The sequence below is a fragment of the Zeus faber genome (assembly GCF_960531495.2).
Source record: "Zeus faber genome assembly, chromosome: 1".
In the NCBI taxonomy this organism is placed as follows: domain Eukaryota; kingdom Metazoa; phylum Chordata; class Actinopteri; order Zeiformes; family Zeidae; genus Zeus; species Zeus faber.
The window spans coordinates 15,768,330-15,783,301 of record NC_137193.1 but is presented as its reverse complement, the minus strand read 5'-3'; positions in this window follow the sequence as shown (position 1 = coordinate 15,783,301).

Genomic DNA, 14,972 nt, shown 5'->3' with positions numbered 1-14,972 from the left:
AGACAGGTATATATGTTTAACAGTGTGTTTGCAAAGCATAGGATAGTATGGATTCCTTGGAACTTGAGAAAAGCACTTGTTGTCGTTGCATTCATGTGTTTTTCAAAAAAACTGTGCGATTGACCTCTATTGAGGGGGTGGTAGCTCAGGCGGTAGAGCTGGTGGTCTAGTGATCTAAAGGTTGCTGGTTCGATCCCAGGCTCCTGCTAGCATGCTGTGGTGTCCTTGAGCAAGACACTTAACCCCTAATTGCTCCTGATGGCTGCGTCCGTCGGTGTTTGAATAATTGTAAGTCGCTTTGGATAAAAGCGTCTGCTAAATGCAATGCAATGTAATCAGGGGAGCGTGGGCCCAAGAGCCATGAAAACAGACCTCACGCCATCCCATAGGCATGTTCACATGAACTATGATGGACGCGTGGAATATGCAGTTCTTTTTGCACACACCCTAGTGTGCAACATATTCATTACTTTGGCCGTTGCGACTAAAATGATTCCTTTTCTGCCGTAAAAGAAGTGGAGCTCTATGTAAGTTTGCCGCTTTGGGATCCATTTTCAACAAGTTATGCGCACTTGTTGTGGACACATTGCGGACTGGCTTCTTTTCGTACAAGCATGTTTCACCTGACAATAAATCATTTTGCAGCTTGACTTGGGAGACGCCTTTTAAGGGATGTGATAAACCAGATCCACGCAAGTCACCGTCAAGCACCGCGCTTAACGTCTACTATAAATGTTATTTGCGGCTATTCAAGCAAGCCCTAAAAACCCTTTTTTAACCATACCTTAATCTACACAAATGGAACTGGATCAGATTTAATATGTTGGATCATACGAGGATCAGAGTTTTTCGACCTGCATTCACCTGAGAGGTCAAGGGCAAAAAACCAGCAGGCATCTCGGTCATGCTGTACATAAGCTGTGTGACTAAAAGTGAGGGTGAAATATGACCCAAAGATTGCATTGTTTGAATTGTCTTTTATTTGCATATAAAAGAAACACATATAAAACAAAATATATGTAAGTATTGTTATCTGTACAAAAGACACTGTTACATGACGCTTACTGGAATATTTCCCATACGCATGCACTTGAAGGGAAGCGAATCATTTTCGGACCTAATGTTTGGCCAATATTCCGCCACCGTACTGCGTAGGCTAATGACATTTTTGAGGGGAAATTAAATATACAAACATGGTGTTCGTAGGGCAATGAATTAATGACTGGCTTTCATGTTTGATTCCATGACAACAGACACAAACCTGTTGCCACCCAGTTTTTCCACCAGAGGGCTCCTCGTCCATTCCTCTCTGAAAAGCTGACACTACTTGTGTCATAGGCGTCTTTAATTTTGTTTAAATATAATAATATTTTGTACAGATGCAAGACACATGTCAGCTATCCTAAACAACTGTTGACCCACACTACCCAACTTCAACCCCCCCGGACTCCCCCACCCCCCAAGAAAGGGGCTCTGGCCTGGACAGATGAAGTACTTCCATTTTAGTGCACTTTATGCTTTTATTTCAATGCAAAACTTTTACTTTACTTATTTCACTACATTCATCTCTAACAGATCTGAGACCTTGATGGTTTTATTAACAGTATCAAAAATATTGAATGGAGGAATTCTACTTTTACAAAGAGTGCTGTTATCTAAGGGTATTGATACTTTTACTGAAGCATACGACATTAGAATTAATTATTACATTAAGCAGATTTTATCTACAAGAATTATTACAAGAAATCAGATGCTAATGGAAAGATGATCAAGCTTCCCCTTACCTCTCATAACAGTGAGATGCATTAGGCAAAGTGCTGTTCATTCTTTGCATACATTCTTATTCTAAAAGCAGTCTCAAACATTTATGCGAATATAATTGACCCAGTGCCCATAATACCTCATAAAAATGCCCATAAATCGACATAAGTCATATTTTCAAATGAAACCTCTTTTCTGTAAACTGTTATAACCCAGATGAGTGCAAAATATCAACCATTAGTATTAACATGTGATTATTGGGAAACTTACACTTGAATTTACAATTTCTCCATTTTCAGGAGAGAAAACCAACACAAGGAAATTTTCTATTAATGCCGCAAATCCATTCTTTTGTTGGTATGTGTAGTTTTGTTTATTTACAGTAAGTTTAAACGTTATTCTTCATGTCAACTTTTATTGTCATTACAACGGACAATTTGTTAAATTATACTGGTAATCATCAGACCTGCTGGATTTTGTTCAAGGATAATTATGTGGCAGGGCCTTGGTTCATAGTGGTTTTGTTACTTTGAACATATAATTAGATAATTTGTAGCCAGTACGTAAAAAGTAGGTAATTACTTTTTCTTGTCATTACTATAATTGTTTCTAGGGAGGGACTATAAAAACAACATACAGTAATTCAAAATAAATCAAATCAAATCAATCCATATTCCCTTGCATCACCGCCCTGTTGGTCTTCCTCTTGACCATCAAGTATCGACTTTTATAGGTAGCTATCAGAAAGGCCAAGGTGGTTAAAAAAAAAAAAAACTCCCTGAGGTGGAACGTTTTTTGTCAACCCATTTTAGAAAAGGGGGATAATACACAAACTGCATAACTGTAGAGGGTGTCAGACACTACCACATACTATCGGTATAGCCTGTATGCTTTTATTATGTTGTTAAAACAATCTTAGTTTATGCGGTTTTGGAATATCAGAGGTGGAATATCTGGATACAGAAAGTAAAACTCCACCCCAGGATTTTGAGTCAACCATGTGGATTTGCCAATCAGCATTAACCCAGAGGTCCAACTAAAGGGTGAAATCAGCTGGATCACTGCACGGCTAGAGCACAAACATAATTATTCACCTCTGATGTTTTTCAACAATTTTTGTTGTGGACTTTACTCATCTTTATGTTTTATAATCAGTTGTCTGACACTGCGCCGCACCCTGCATCACATGCGACCAGAGACACTGGACCCGCAGGCACAGGAACCAGTGGGACTAGACTGAATGTGAAAGATCCAGGAGAAGACAGACTGAAAGGCAATCAATTGGTAGGGCTGTGCACCACACCTGCCTACGCTACACACCTGCTCTAAAAAAACTGGGTTTCATCCCATCTGTTGTTGGGTAACTTGTGTGCCGGTCATCAGGAGGCTCTGTGTGCTTGCAGCAAGCTCGGGTTTCGCCCAAGTTATCCTGGCGTAAGTGGTGCACTGGTCATCAGGAGGCTCTGTGTGCCTGGAAACCAATTTGGGTCTTGCCTCAGTTTCCCTGGGGTAACTTGTGTGCTGGTCATCAAGAGGCTCTGTGCCCCCGGCATCATCTCCATGGAAGAGCCCCCTACCAGCACCCCGAGGAACCCCCCCACCGCCACCCTCCATGACCAAATTCAGCTCGCCGCTCAGCCCGGGTTGTCCTGAGCCGTGAGACCTGAGCCTTGATCTTCTTTGTTTCTTCGTAGCTTTTTTTGGAAAAGTGACATTGTTGGCTACTTGTACCCCGTCTGCGTGGTCCTCTGGTTTTCCACAGCTTCCGTCGGCCAGTGCCACGCTCTGCAGGTTGATGTCAGCTGGCCTGTCTGCTATCAGGGTGGTGTTCTGGAGCTGTGGTTGGACTACATAGTGCATTGGCTGCAGCATGGGGGTTGTGGTGTAGTACACGGGCTGGTGCTGCACCAGGAGGGTTTGAAAGCTAGGAGGGAACATGGCCATTGTAATTGTGTTGGAGCTGACTGCTGTTGATTGTGTTGACTGGGTGCTGGTTTTGCTAAGGGATTGGCTAAGGTCAATGTTGGTAGTAGATGATGTCTTGAAGTGGGCCTGATTCACAACAGACGATTGATACACATCGGTCTGCGATTGGTCAGCCAAGTCCACATTGTTTCTTTCAGTGTGGCTGGCACTGTTGATGGTGGCTAATCTGGTTTCTTGCTCAAACGTGGCAATCGGTTGGACTTTGACCGGTTTTGACACAGCAACAGTGTCAAGTTTCGGAGGAGGCAGGGGCTCAGGAGAGCACACATCAGCCAGGTTCTTGAACTTTGAACCCAGGTCGTCGAGGAACTGTAGGTCGTTGTCCGATTCCAGGAGGCTGCAGGAGATGAGGGACCCAGCAGGAGAGCCCTGGCCTTCATATTCAAAAATCAAGTGGCTGTCCACCTCTCTTGCTGCCACATGGCTTGCCTTCTGAGAAAAGACAAATGCAAAGAATATGAAAGACAAAACATTTTGTGACAATTGACATAATAGTAATGATGTAGCCTATTAAAACATACATAAACAATTCATTAACCTCACTGAACTTATGTTGTTATGAATACTTGTTTCTTTTTTTATATATATATATATATATATATATGCAAACGGTTGACAGAAGAGAGCAATCCCTCACCTGTGAGTAGTAATCATGTAAAATGTAATCAGGAAGGGCGATGCCTTCATGAAATAATCTCTGCCCTTCCAATGCCATGGAAGACATTTCCCTCTGATACATTCCTTCATTGTAGAGTCCTCCATAACCACTCTGTTCGATCCTAGCGTTGCTCCCTGACCGTTCCTTGTACCTAGAAGCTATGTAGGCTTCTACAGGTGAAGTTGTAATATAAAAGGTAGTGTTAATAGAGTTGTTGCTGGCCCCGTTGAAGGCTTGGTGTACAGCAGGTGCAGAACCACGTGTTAAGTGGACTGGGGAGGTGAGCAGAGGGACCTTCTGTGAGGCGAAGCAGGAAAAACAGGCATTCTGTTTAAACCTTTAAAAATCAAAATTCAATTTGTTCGTTTTTTTTGGCACTTGTCCATTTAAATCTGCCAATCAAGAATCCATAAGGATCCTTTGTAACTTACTAACTTATTTAACTTACCCTATCCTCTCCTTGGCCCTCAGTATGGTAGGGGATCAGGTAGTCCGAAGTGTTAAATGGAAGTTCAGTGAAGGTCTCTGGTACACCACCACATTTGCAGATCATCAGTAAGAGACCTGTGACTGTAACAGTACAACCAACTTGTCAAAATGCTAGATTTCTCCGAAGATTAATATGAAGATGATATGAAAAGATATGTATTAAATGAACGCAATAGGCCACCATCGAGGTGTGGCCATTTCTACACATCTTTTAAGCATGTTTGATATGTTTATGCCTGAATGAGTAAAGGCTTTTCAAATATTTTTAAGCAGAACCAATCTTTGCCAACCATTGAAATTTTTTTTTATTAACTAGAGTTCGAATGGCTTAACTTACATCAATGATATACGTCCTCAAATGTAGATTTTCACATTTTATTTGCAATCCTCAGCGACACAACGCATACTCACAAAACAGCATCATAATGCCAAGGCACATGGTTGCTATTCCTGGTGCACTGAAGGTTGAGGATGTCGCGCCGAGGGCAGCAAATTTCTTGTCGTGGCTTTCCGCATCGCAGGTACTGTCCTTGGCACAGACACAAACCTGCAGCTCAAAGATCTGAGGTTCTGGGCAGGAAAGACCCTGTTGGTCCCGGATGAGTAGGGACACAGTGTAGTGGCCCGACCATAGTGGTTTTAGCGTCTTCAGTGCCACACTGGTATCTGGAGAATGAGAGCACAAAATAATGTAAGAGTAGCAGACGTTTTGGCACAAAGAAACATTATTAAGAAATATGATATTTATTTCTAATCTATTTATTTCCATTAAATATCAGATACAGTGGGAATTGCTTTGAATGCTTTGCACACTGAAATCTGTTATCTTAATCGCTGTTTTCATTGTAGACTACAAGAATGTCATGTCAGCCAGGTCAACTTACTTCTCTGTCTCTGTCTATGTTCTTGAAGGCTATTTTTAGGATAAAAACTTTAAACTCTCCGTCTGATCATAATGCAAGTATTATCATTTGATGGATACTCCTTATTGTTTTCAATAGCAGCAAAATAAACCAGCCTGCTGACTTGCTATGAGTTGATATGATTTGTTGCTTTGGTTATACAGTAGTATCAAGCATTCCGGGGCAAATTTACTTTCTGGTGTAGTTGCTTGCTTTGTCCATGTGGCTTACAGTATTTACTGTACGAAGACAATCTCCCTGATAAAATGAAAAGGCTAGAAACCCAAGCCGGGGTGGCTTGGGATTCTAGAGCATTCACTGATCATACCGCTTAGCGTTTCAAGCTCCCACTCTCCTGTGCTCTTCTTGGGCTCCAGTTCAAACTGATATGGAGCCCCATTGGGGTCCGCGTCCTCGTCCTTTGCAGTGACGTTGACCACCTGGATGTCTGAGCAGATGTACTCAAGGTTGCTGGTCAGCATAGGACAGTTGTCATTTGAGTCGGCCACCTGCAGTGCGATGGTTCCTGTGGCCGTCTTAGAGGGAACATCTAAGGGGGTTAAGCAAAAACAGCCCGCATTAGTAAGCAGATATTACTTATATGACTGAACTGTGTAAAATAGGTTGAATTGACGCAGCTTAAATGATAGTATCCCCTATTTTTGACGCTCCAACTGACTGCTCTTTCAGAGGTCAGCTGGACCATGCATTTTCAGCGCATGTGTTCATGCATAGTGTTCATGCGTAGTCCATTTTTCAGCCCCTACCTTCGGCGTGTAGCCGGTGCTACAGTCACCAACATATTGGTTCTTGTAAAATTTGAACCTCATCTTTGAGTACTCAAACAGATTAGGCAGATCCTTGATTTAACACAGCCTTACATTCTCAAAAATATATACTGTATGTGTATGTGTGTGTGTGTGTGTGTGTGTGTGTGTGTGTGTGTGTGTGTGTGTGTGTGTGTGGGTGTACAGGTTTAGAAATGCATAAATTAATATGTGCACAAGCAGCTGCTCGCTACAAACTGAAAAATGCAGTGTTGTTCGAAACATTTTGGTCAACTTAAGGGAATTTCAACAACAATTCAATGCAAATATAGTTTTGCATGTTTATATGCTTAAATGATCTTTCTGAAGAATAGATCGCTTTAACGCGTGTTTTGTTGAATGCTGTCTACCACATTTCACTGGCCACCACCCCAAAAGCATGTGTGTGTGTATATATATATATATATATATATATATGCATGTGTTGTAGTGCGGTCATGTGACAAATAAAGATTCTTAATTCTTAGGTTTACCCAGGTTTTTTAAACATTGGTAAACCCACCAAAAATAGGCAATTGACACTTTTCCCATTTCTGGTGTGTCACGTTCGATGTCACAAACAAGTCAGAAAAGGGCTGTGTCATGCTGCCAAAGTAATTGGGAACAAAAGAGCAGAGGAAACTGCAACTTAAACAAACAACATCAAACTGTATGAAAAAAGCTGTGGCAGGCGTTTTCAGGGACCTCCGACACAGCACACAGACAAAGGGGTTTCAGACACACAAGTTAATTGTAGAGAGTGGCCGTATGCTACACTATGTCTGTTGGACTTCCACCATAAAAGCTTTGGGGTGACATTAAACTTATTATTGTGTTGGCACAGAGAAATACAAGGAATGGCTGTGAGGGGAAAAAAAGTATAACAAAAATGAACGTAACAATCCTGTATTAAAGAACAACAATCTCTGTCTTTCAGTTTCTCAGCACTGAGTCTGGGCGCAGTGTACCAGGAGTGTGTGTGTGTGTGTGTGTGTGTGTGTGTGTGTGTGTGTGTGTGTGTGTGTGTGTGCGTGTGTGCGTGTGTGTGTGTGTGTGTGTGTGTTAAACACAAGGTCTCAGAACTTACCCTGTGACAGGCAAAGTATTTTAGCGTAATAGGTCCCGTTAGATAAGAACGGGGACTCTCTATCTGGGAGCTTGTTAAGTTTGATCTCTGCTGTCTCTGGGTTGATGGACAGCCAGTTGTCTGGGTCATGACTTTTAGCGTATCTGTGGGAGTTAGGTAAAGCTGTTACATTTGGGGAAGGAATAACCATGGCACCAATCTTTTTTTTTAACACACAGGCGGTAGTGGGCTTTTAGTTGCCTCGACTGCTCAAGTTAAGGAAATAGTTGCAGACCACAGTTTGACTCTCAAGGAAAGTTTTACAGGAGACACTCTACTGCTGCAAAATCATTATCATGTGAAGCAAGATCAATTTAACTCACTGGACATTCTTTGCAGGGTTTCCAGACTCCTCGTCGATGGCTTGATAGACAGCAATCACCTTATGCAGCAGGTCTTCCTCTGGGTTCTCTGACACCAGAACAGGCTTCACTTTGGGCTTGAAGGTCGCCCCCTCTGGCTCATTTTTAACCACAATATTCACTGGATAACTTTTAACCTTCTTCGGCTTTTTCTTTCCCCCTGGCTTGGAGTATCCAGTAGCCCCTCCCCATGCACCCACCCCTGCTCCTGTCCCCACCCCTACGCCTGGCCCAGCTCCAGCTCCAGCTCCAGCACCAGTTCCAGTACCATTTCCAGCTCCAGCTCCAGCTCCAGCTCTAGCTCTAGCTCCAGCTCCTGCACCAGCACCAGCACCAGCACCAGATCCAGGGCTGGCTCCAGCACCTGCCCCTGCACCCGCTCCTCCACCCCAACCTCTGTCTGCCTCGGCCCCCATGTCCAGGCCGGCTCCTCCTCCGTCCCCATCCCCATCCCCATCCCCATCCCCATCCCCATCTCCCCCTCCTCCTCCACCTGCACCTCCACCCTCCCCAACAACCGGCGCTACGTTGGCTACCGTGACCCCGAGTTTAATGTTAGGGTTCTCTTCAAAATCAACAGGCTGAAGGAGAAAAGAACAAAGTTAAAGGTGTTGAGTTGTTGCACAATCTCATAGAGGTGGGAACATGTTCCTGGCATAAATTTCATGTTGAGGTACCTTTTCAAGCATGAGTACGCCTTCATTTGTCCGGAGGTCCGTTTTAATGCTGAATGTTCCGTCGTCGTTTCCAGAGGTGATATCAAAAACCGCCAGCGAGTTGTCTGTTTTTTCCTCGTCATCGTCCAGCACTTTGAACCTCATCACCTCGATGTTGGCTTTGTTTTCTGCAATACTGCCGGAGTACTGCACCGCCACAACAAAGACAAACAAACACAGAAAACCTTAGTTGCTTTAGTGTCCAAATGCAATGGGGGCAATTTATAGGAAGCCATTCAGGAAAAGAATTTAGGGATGCATATTGTTTGGTAAGCAGATTGACGAGGACTAGGTTTGTATCCACCATCATTCATTTTTTACTTGCTGTATAACAGGATGAGCAGAAATTTCACAAGCACTCAAATGGAAAATAAGACGTTCAAACCTTGTCTTTCTCCAAGGCAGGAGCGTTATCATTTATATCGCCCACTTTGACATTTACAGTGGTGGTGGCAGTGTTGCCTCCCGGCGCTCCATCCATGTCGGTTGCCTTGATCGTTAATACATAGGAGCTCACTCTCTGTAGACAATAGAGGCACCGGGGAAATTCAGAGGGGATTAATGAGTCGTAAGCGAGGGGTCCTTAAAAAGCTTAGTTCTCATTAAGTGACACACCTCTCTGTCTAAGGTCTTCTCTTTGACAAATATGTGTCCTTTTTCTTTGTCTATGTAGAAATAGTCGTCGCCATCTAGGGGCTGCTGACTTTCGATGCTGTAGGCTATCTTGGTGTGAGGGGTGTTGGGCTGGTCTGCGTCCGTGGCTGTCACCTGGGCCACAAAAGTCGCTGATGGAAGAAGTGAGAATGAAGAGGATTTGTAGAGTTCCACAATAAAGGTTAAAAAGGTAACCTTTCAAATTAACTTTTCAATACAACCACTGCATCCACAAACCTATGGTATAAAGTGAATATAAAGCAAAAAAGAGAGGTTGTTTAACCAATCGTGGTAAGCCTTTGCAGTAAAATAGTTGACCATTTTGTCAAATTATTAAAAGTGAGTAGGATTATTATTTATTTGGTAATTTAAACATTTTATTTGTTGCCAACATTGAGTTTCATGTCCTGTGGAGTACCAAAGAGACATTAACATAGAAGCCCTGTTATATTGTGGTCAATGGAGATTGCAAGATGAAACTTGATAAGGCTAAATGTTTCACAGCCTATTGTAAACTGTCTTTTGGCTGTAAAAAAAACTGTGCAGTATTTTATACAGAGTATTTTGTTATTCTTAGTTTGCGTCAGGTAAGTAGATGGGGTTCTTCCAATATCTGTGAGCTACTTATGGACCAAGCTCCCTTTCCATCTCTACCAGGTGTTGAGGGGGGAGAAGGGGACTGGAGGGAAGCCCAGACAGGCGGGGGAGTGGAATGCTGCAGTCCTGGCCACTACTCTCTGTACTCCACTTCCTTAATGCTCCGGAGGAAGTTAACCGATTCGATTTGCCGAAAGCGGCAGAAGAAATACCTCCCAACATGTTCCGAGACAGGCCCAAGACCTCTCCAGAACTGCTGAAAAGGGTGAGAAAGGACTCCACCTGGCCTCTCAAGTGAGTAGATTGCATCTAGGGGGTGAGCTTGAGATTCACTGCTGAACCCTCTGGAGGTGTCGTGGGCCATTCAGCCAAAAATGGAGGACAGAGGGTGCCCACTTGATAACCCAGAAGATGCCATCACTCACTTGACCATCCTGCAGGGTCTAGGCAGCATGTGTCACATGTGCAAATAAGGGGTATAAACGTCTAGTCCTAGCAAATAGATCTGTGCATGAACATTAAAGTGAAGCAGAAGCATGTTATCAGTCCTTCATGGCCTGACGATTTCTTCGTGACTCAGTGACCTGTTTTTTATAGTTTCCTTTTTGGTAAAACAACCTGGACTTTCTTGGACGGCGTGAATTATTTAACAGCATCAACTATCGGACATGTTCCCTTGAGCATTGTACGTATTCAGCACCTTGCTTCAGCCTTGGTCCTAAATAAAATAAGATATCATAAGTGGCAGGGGAGAATTAAGCCTGACTGGCTGACTGCATGATCTGGGAGAATGAGTCACATCACAAGTCACAGATTTTAAGCTAATTAAAATCTGTGACTTGTGATGTGACTCATTTCTTCCAAATAGAATGAGTCAATAATTTAAACAATAAACAAAAATGTCAAACAGTTGCAATGCCAAATTAACTGCGGAATGAAAATACTTCAAAGAAAGGGTAGTGGTGGTAACATTTTCTGATGGGGCTTACTCGAGTAAAAGTTCAGACCTCAGACTTTCCCCGACTGGTTATCGTACCATTAAGCTATTGCATTGGCATTTGTCTTGTTATGATATGAATTACAGCTTTGTAAAAAAGAAAAAATGAATGACAGTTGTCATCTTGGCAAAATACTGACATAATGCTTCCTTGGAAGCCGTCTGAAACCAGATTCTTTATTTTATAGGTTCACTCACACGACACTCCCTCACAAGAGACAAACTCACTAGACCAGGGGTGTGCAAACTACGGCTCACAGGCCAACTGTGGCCTGTGGTCCCTTTTTAATTGGCCCGTGGCAAATTCTAAAAATATAATGGAATATGGCCGACACATGAAACTTGCGCTTGACTGTATTGTACTTTTTAGTTTAAACACTAGGTGGAGCTACTGTCTTGAACAAGACAGAATCTCCACAAAACAAGTTAGCATGTCCAGAAACACAGTTGTGCGGCGAATTAAAGACTTGTCAGCGAACTTAAATCATCAAGTGTCAGATAAAGCTTGTGCTTTTGATTTTTTCTCGATTGCATGTGATGAGAGCACAGATGCCACAGACACCGCACAGCTGTTAATTTTTTTTGCGGGGAGTTAATGATATATTTTGCATTAAGGAGGAGCTGATTGATCTTAGGAGTCTAAAGGACATTTGTGAAAGAAAGAGTCTTTATTCATCACGCAACACACCACACTATAACACATGCTTGCACACATGCACATGCTTTGATGGTGGCCGGTGAAATGGATCCTCTGCTTTTGACCCATCCTGGCTTGTCCTTCCTCTGGGGGCACAGCCAGGAGCAGTGGGCAGCGTACGTGGACGCGCCCGGGGACCAGGTGATAAATGTCCATCGCTGGTCAGACGATGATGGGTGCATGTTTTTGGTGGGGGTCCTTACTGACGCGAGGTGGAGGAAACCCCATGTGAGCACGGGGAGAACATGCAAACTCCACACAGAAAGGCTCCTATTTGGGAGATAACCCGCCGGAGCACGGTGCCAACAGCGTCCCAGGCGGGAATCGAACCCAGGACCTTCTTGCTGTGAGGCAGCAGTGCAATGCACTGCACTGCGCCACCGTGCCACCAAGCTGTGTCAGATGCAATTGACAAGCTGGGACTTAAATGGGACAAGTTGTGTGGAGTTTCAACAGATGGGGCTCCAGCAATGACAGGTGAGCGCAAAGGAATGGCCTCTATGGTGTTCGCCATGATGTGTTAACAAGCCCAATAACTTATTTGCATAACAAGCTTGAAATATACCCATCCCCTTTTCCCCTTATTTTCCCCCCTTTATACAGGGCTGTCAAGGGAGATCACCATCCTGACTAAGAGGCAATCTGAGATTGCTGTTTTGAGAATGTGCTGCCAGTCATTTTTGTAACAAAATGTATGACAACTCATTAATGGAAAGCTGTGATGTAGGCAGTTTTTTTTCTTTAAACATATTCAATAATCAAGCATAATTTACCTAAATTTGATTGATTTTGCTAACTTTAATACACTATAGGTGAAGCAATATACCTTACCTCTCGTGAGTGGCCCAGCCACTATATTTTTCTGTTGCCCTCAGTGGAAAAAAGTTTGGACGCCACTGCACTAGACAGACACTCTGGGGACGACCATGGCCGATATTTCTGGGGTTTGCACTGTAAACATGACAAGCGCACGAAGGAGGATGTCTTGACCCAGATATGCGCTGGCTACACCAAAACTCCAGAAATATTGGCCATGATTGTCCTCAGAGACCTTTCTATGATAGTCTACGATAGCCTATGGGTTCTGAGATTGCTTGACAGAAGGTGGCGTGCAGACATCTTGGACAACAGGCTCCTGTGCACTATAATGCTGTGTACTGTTTAGAAGTCTGTCGAAACCTGTCCCATTCCTTGAACTTGCACTAAATTGCTATTTACTTTCCCCATTTTGGTCTAGTGCCAAGGTTATGAAATTATCACAATTACAGGGAAAACTCCCACACCCATGATCTACCCAATAGAAACCTGCTCGCACCTGCTTTCTGCTCTTTGGCATTTACAATTTTGATTCCATAGAGCCCCGTGCTTCTTCTTGTTCATACTTTGCTTTTGCACGGACTATCTTGTTATGGCCTTGGCTCTGCTAGAAAATGCCGATTTCAGTTCCGAAACTTTCAGAACTACTCTACCTCTGAGAGAGGTACCACCGTGTTGAAGTGGTAAAAAGCTCAATCCTATTTATTCCACATTACTCACGGTATCCTCCAAGGTTCAGTCCTTGGAACAGTTTTATTGATGATACTCTTCATTTCATGAATTATTATCGTTGATTGAATACTTGCACTTTTTAGTCATATACTGATGACTGTTCTGTATTGTTCTACGGATTCCGTACAATCTTTTGTTGGGAATATGCTCCTTTCATTCATCTTCTTCAAAAGCAACTAATTTATCTTATAATTAACTGAGGTTTATCACTAGTGACTGCTATAAAACACAACCCTCTCTGCTTTATTTTTTCTTAGTGATCATTTATGTATTTATTTAAATCTGACTCCATTCCTGTGTACTTTTTTGTTTGTTTGTGTTGCAAATCTTCTCTTAGTGTGTTTTCCGATGATTTAAAGAGAATTTAGAATGCTATATAGTGAGTCTTCATTAAAGCTTGCATTGGAAGATAAATGTAAAAGTAAGTAGTCATCTTGAGGTGCTTTTTAACTTAAATTTTGGTTCGTTTTGAAATATCTTTCACAGTTTTTAATAATACCTTTATCAATAACCCCACTCTAGTGTAATTTATACACACACGCACTTGCATGGTCTCAGAAATCATACCTGATGAAGTCAGGACCCATGTTTCTGGGACACACACACACACACACACACACAAACACACACACACACACACACACACACACACACACACACACACACACACACACACACACACACACACACACACACACACACACACACACACACACACACACACACACACACACACACACACACACACACACACACACACAGTGACCAAAGGTTCTTACCCACTGGGCTTGACTCGTTTACTCTTGCAGGAGGTACAGGGAGAAAAACAGGTGGGTTGTCATTCTCATCCCCGACATCGAACTTCAGCTCTATTTTCTCCTCCGCGACTGTTCCGTTGGGGTATCGGGCTACTCCTGTAAGCTTTTCCACACACATTCACACACGGAGAACTTTCATACCCCTGTCAGGTGCAGACAATATCCTTACGTTCCCCTTGACACTCATTTTGTTTGTACTCACAATGTAAGAATCCCTCTCCTCTCGGTCAAGAATGTCCCGGATGCGAATCAGCCCGGTGTTCTGCTCCACAACAAACAGGTTGATGGGTTCCTTGTTTGCCCCGTGGCCCAGCAGAGTGTAATACAAGGTCTCTTTCTCATCCAAGTCCGATCTGATCTGGGAGTTCAGCACAGTTAATGTTAACACACTTAACGCCTGCGTCTTCACAAGAGTTGTAGATTCATATCAAAATACTTCAAACTACTTGTGTGTACAGTAAAACTAACTGGAACAGTTTTCACAGCGGGGCCGTTTAATTTACTGGTACTACTACAGCTACTTCTACATATACAACTAATAATACTTATCGTGACTTTATCTGTCGCACGATCTGTGTACTCCGTCAACTTGCGCATGCGTGCTGTGCGTGGCGCCATCTTGGTGAGGTGGCGATTGTTGATCACAAACTCCATGCACTGAACCGATCTAGATGAAACTCGATGACGGCATGTTTGAACTGGCCCGAACACATATCATATTCAGATAGTCTGTGGGTTCGTTGGATCCATGACATCCATAAAGTTCTGATGTCATGTTACATCTAAAAAAAAAAAATTCAATGGCGATGCACGAACCTTCCAGTCAAATTTAATCCGTTTTTCACTAAGTCCTGC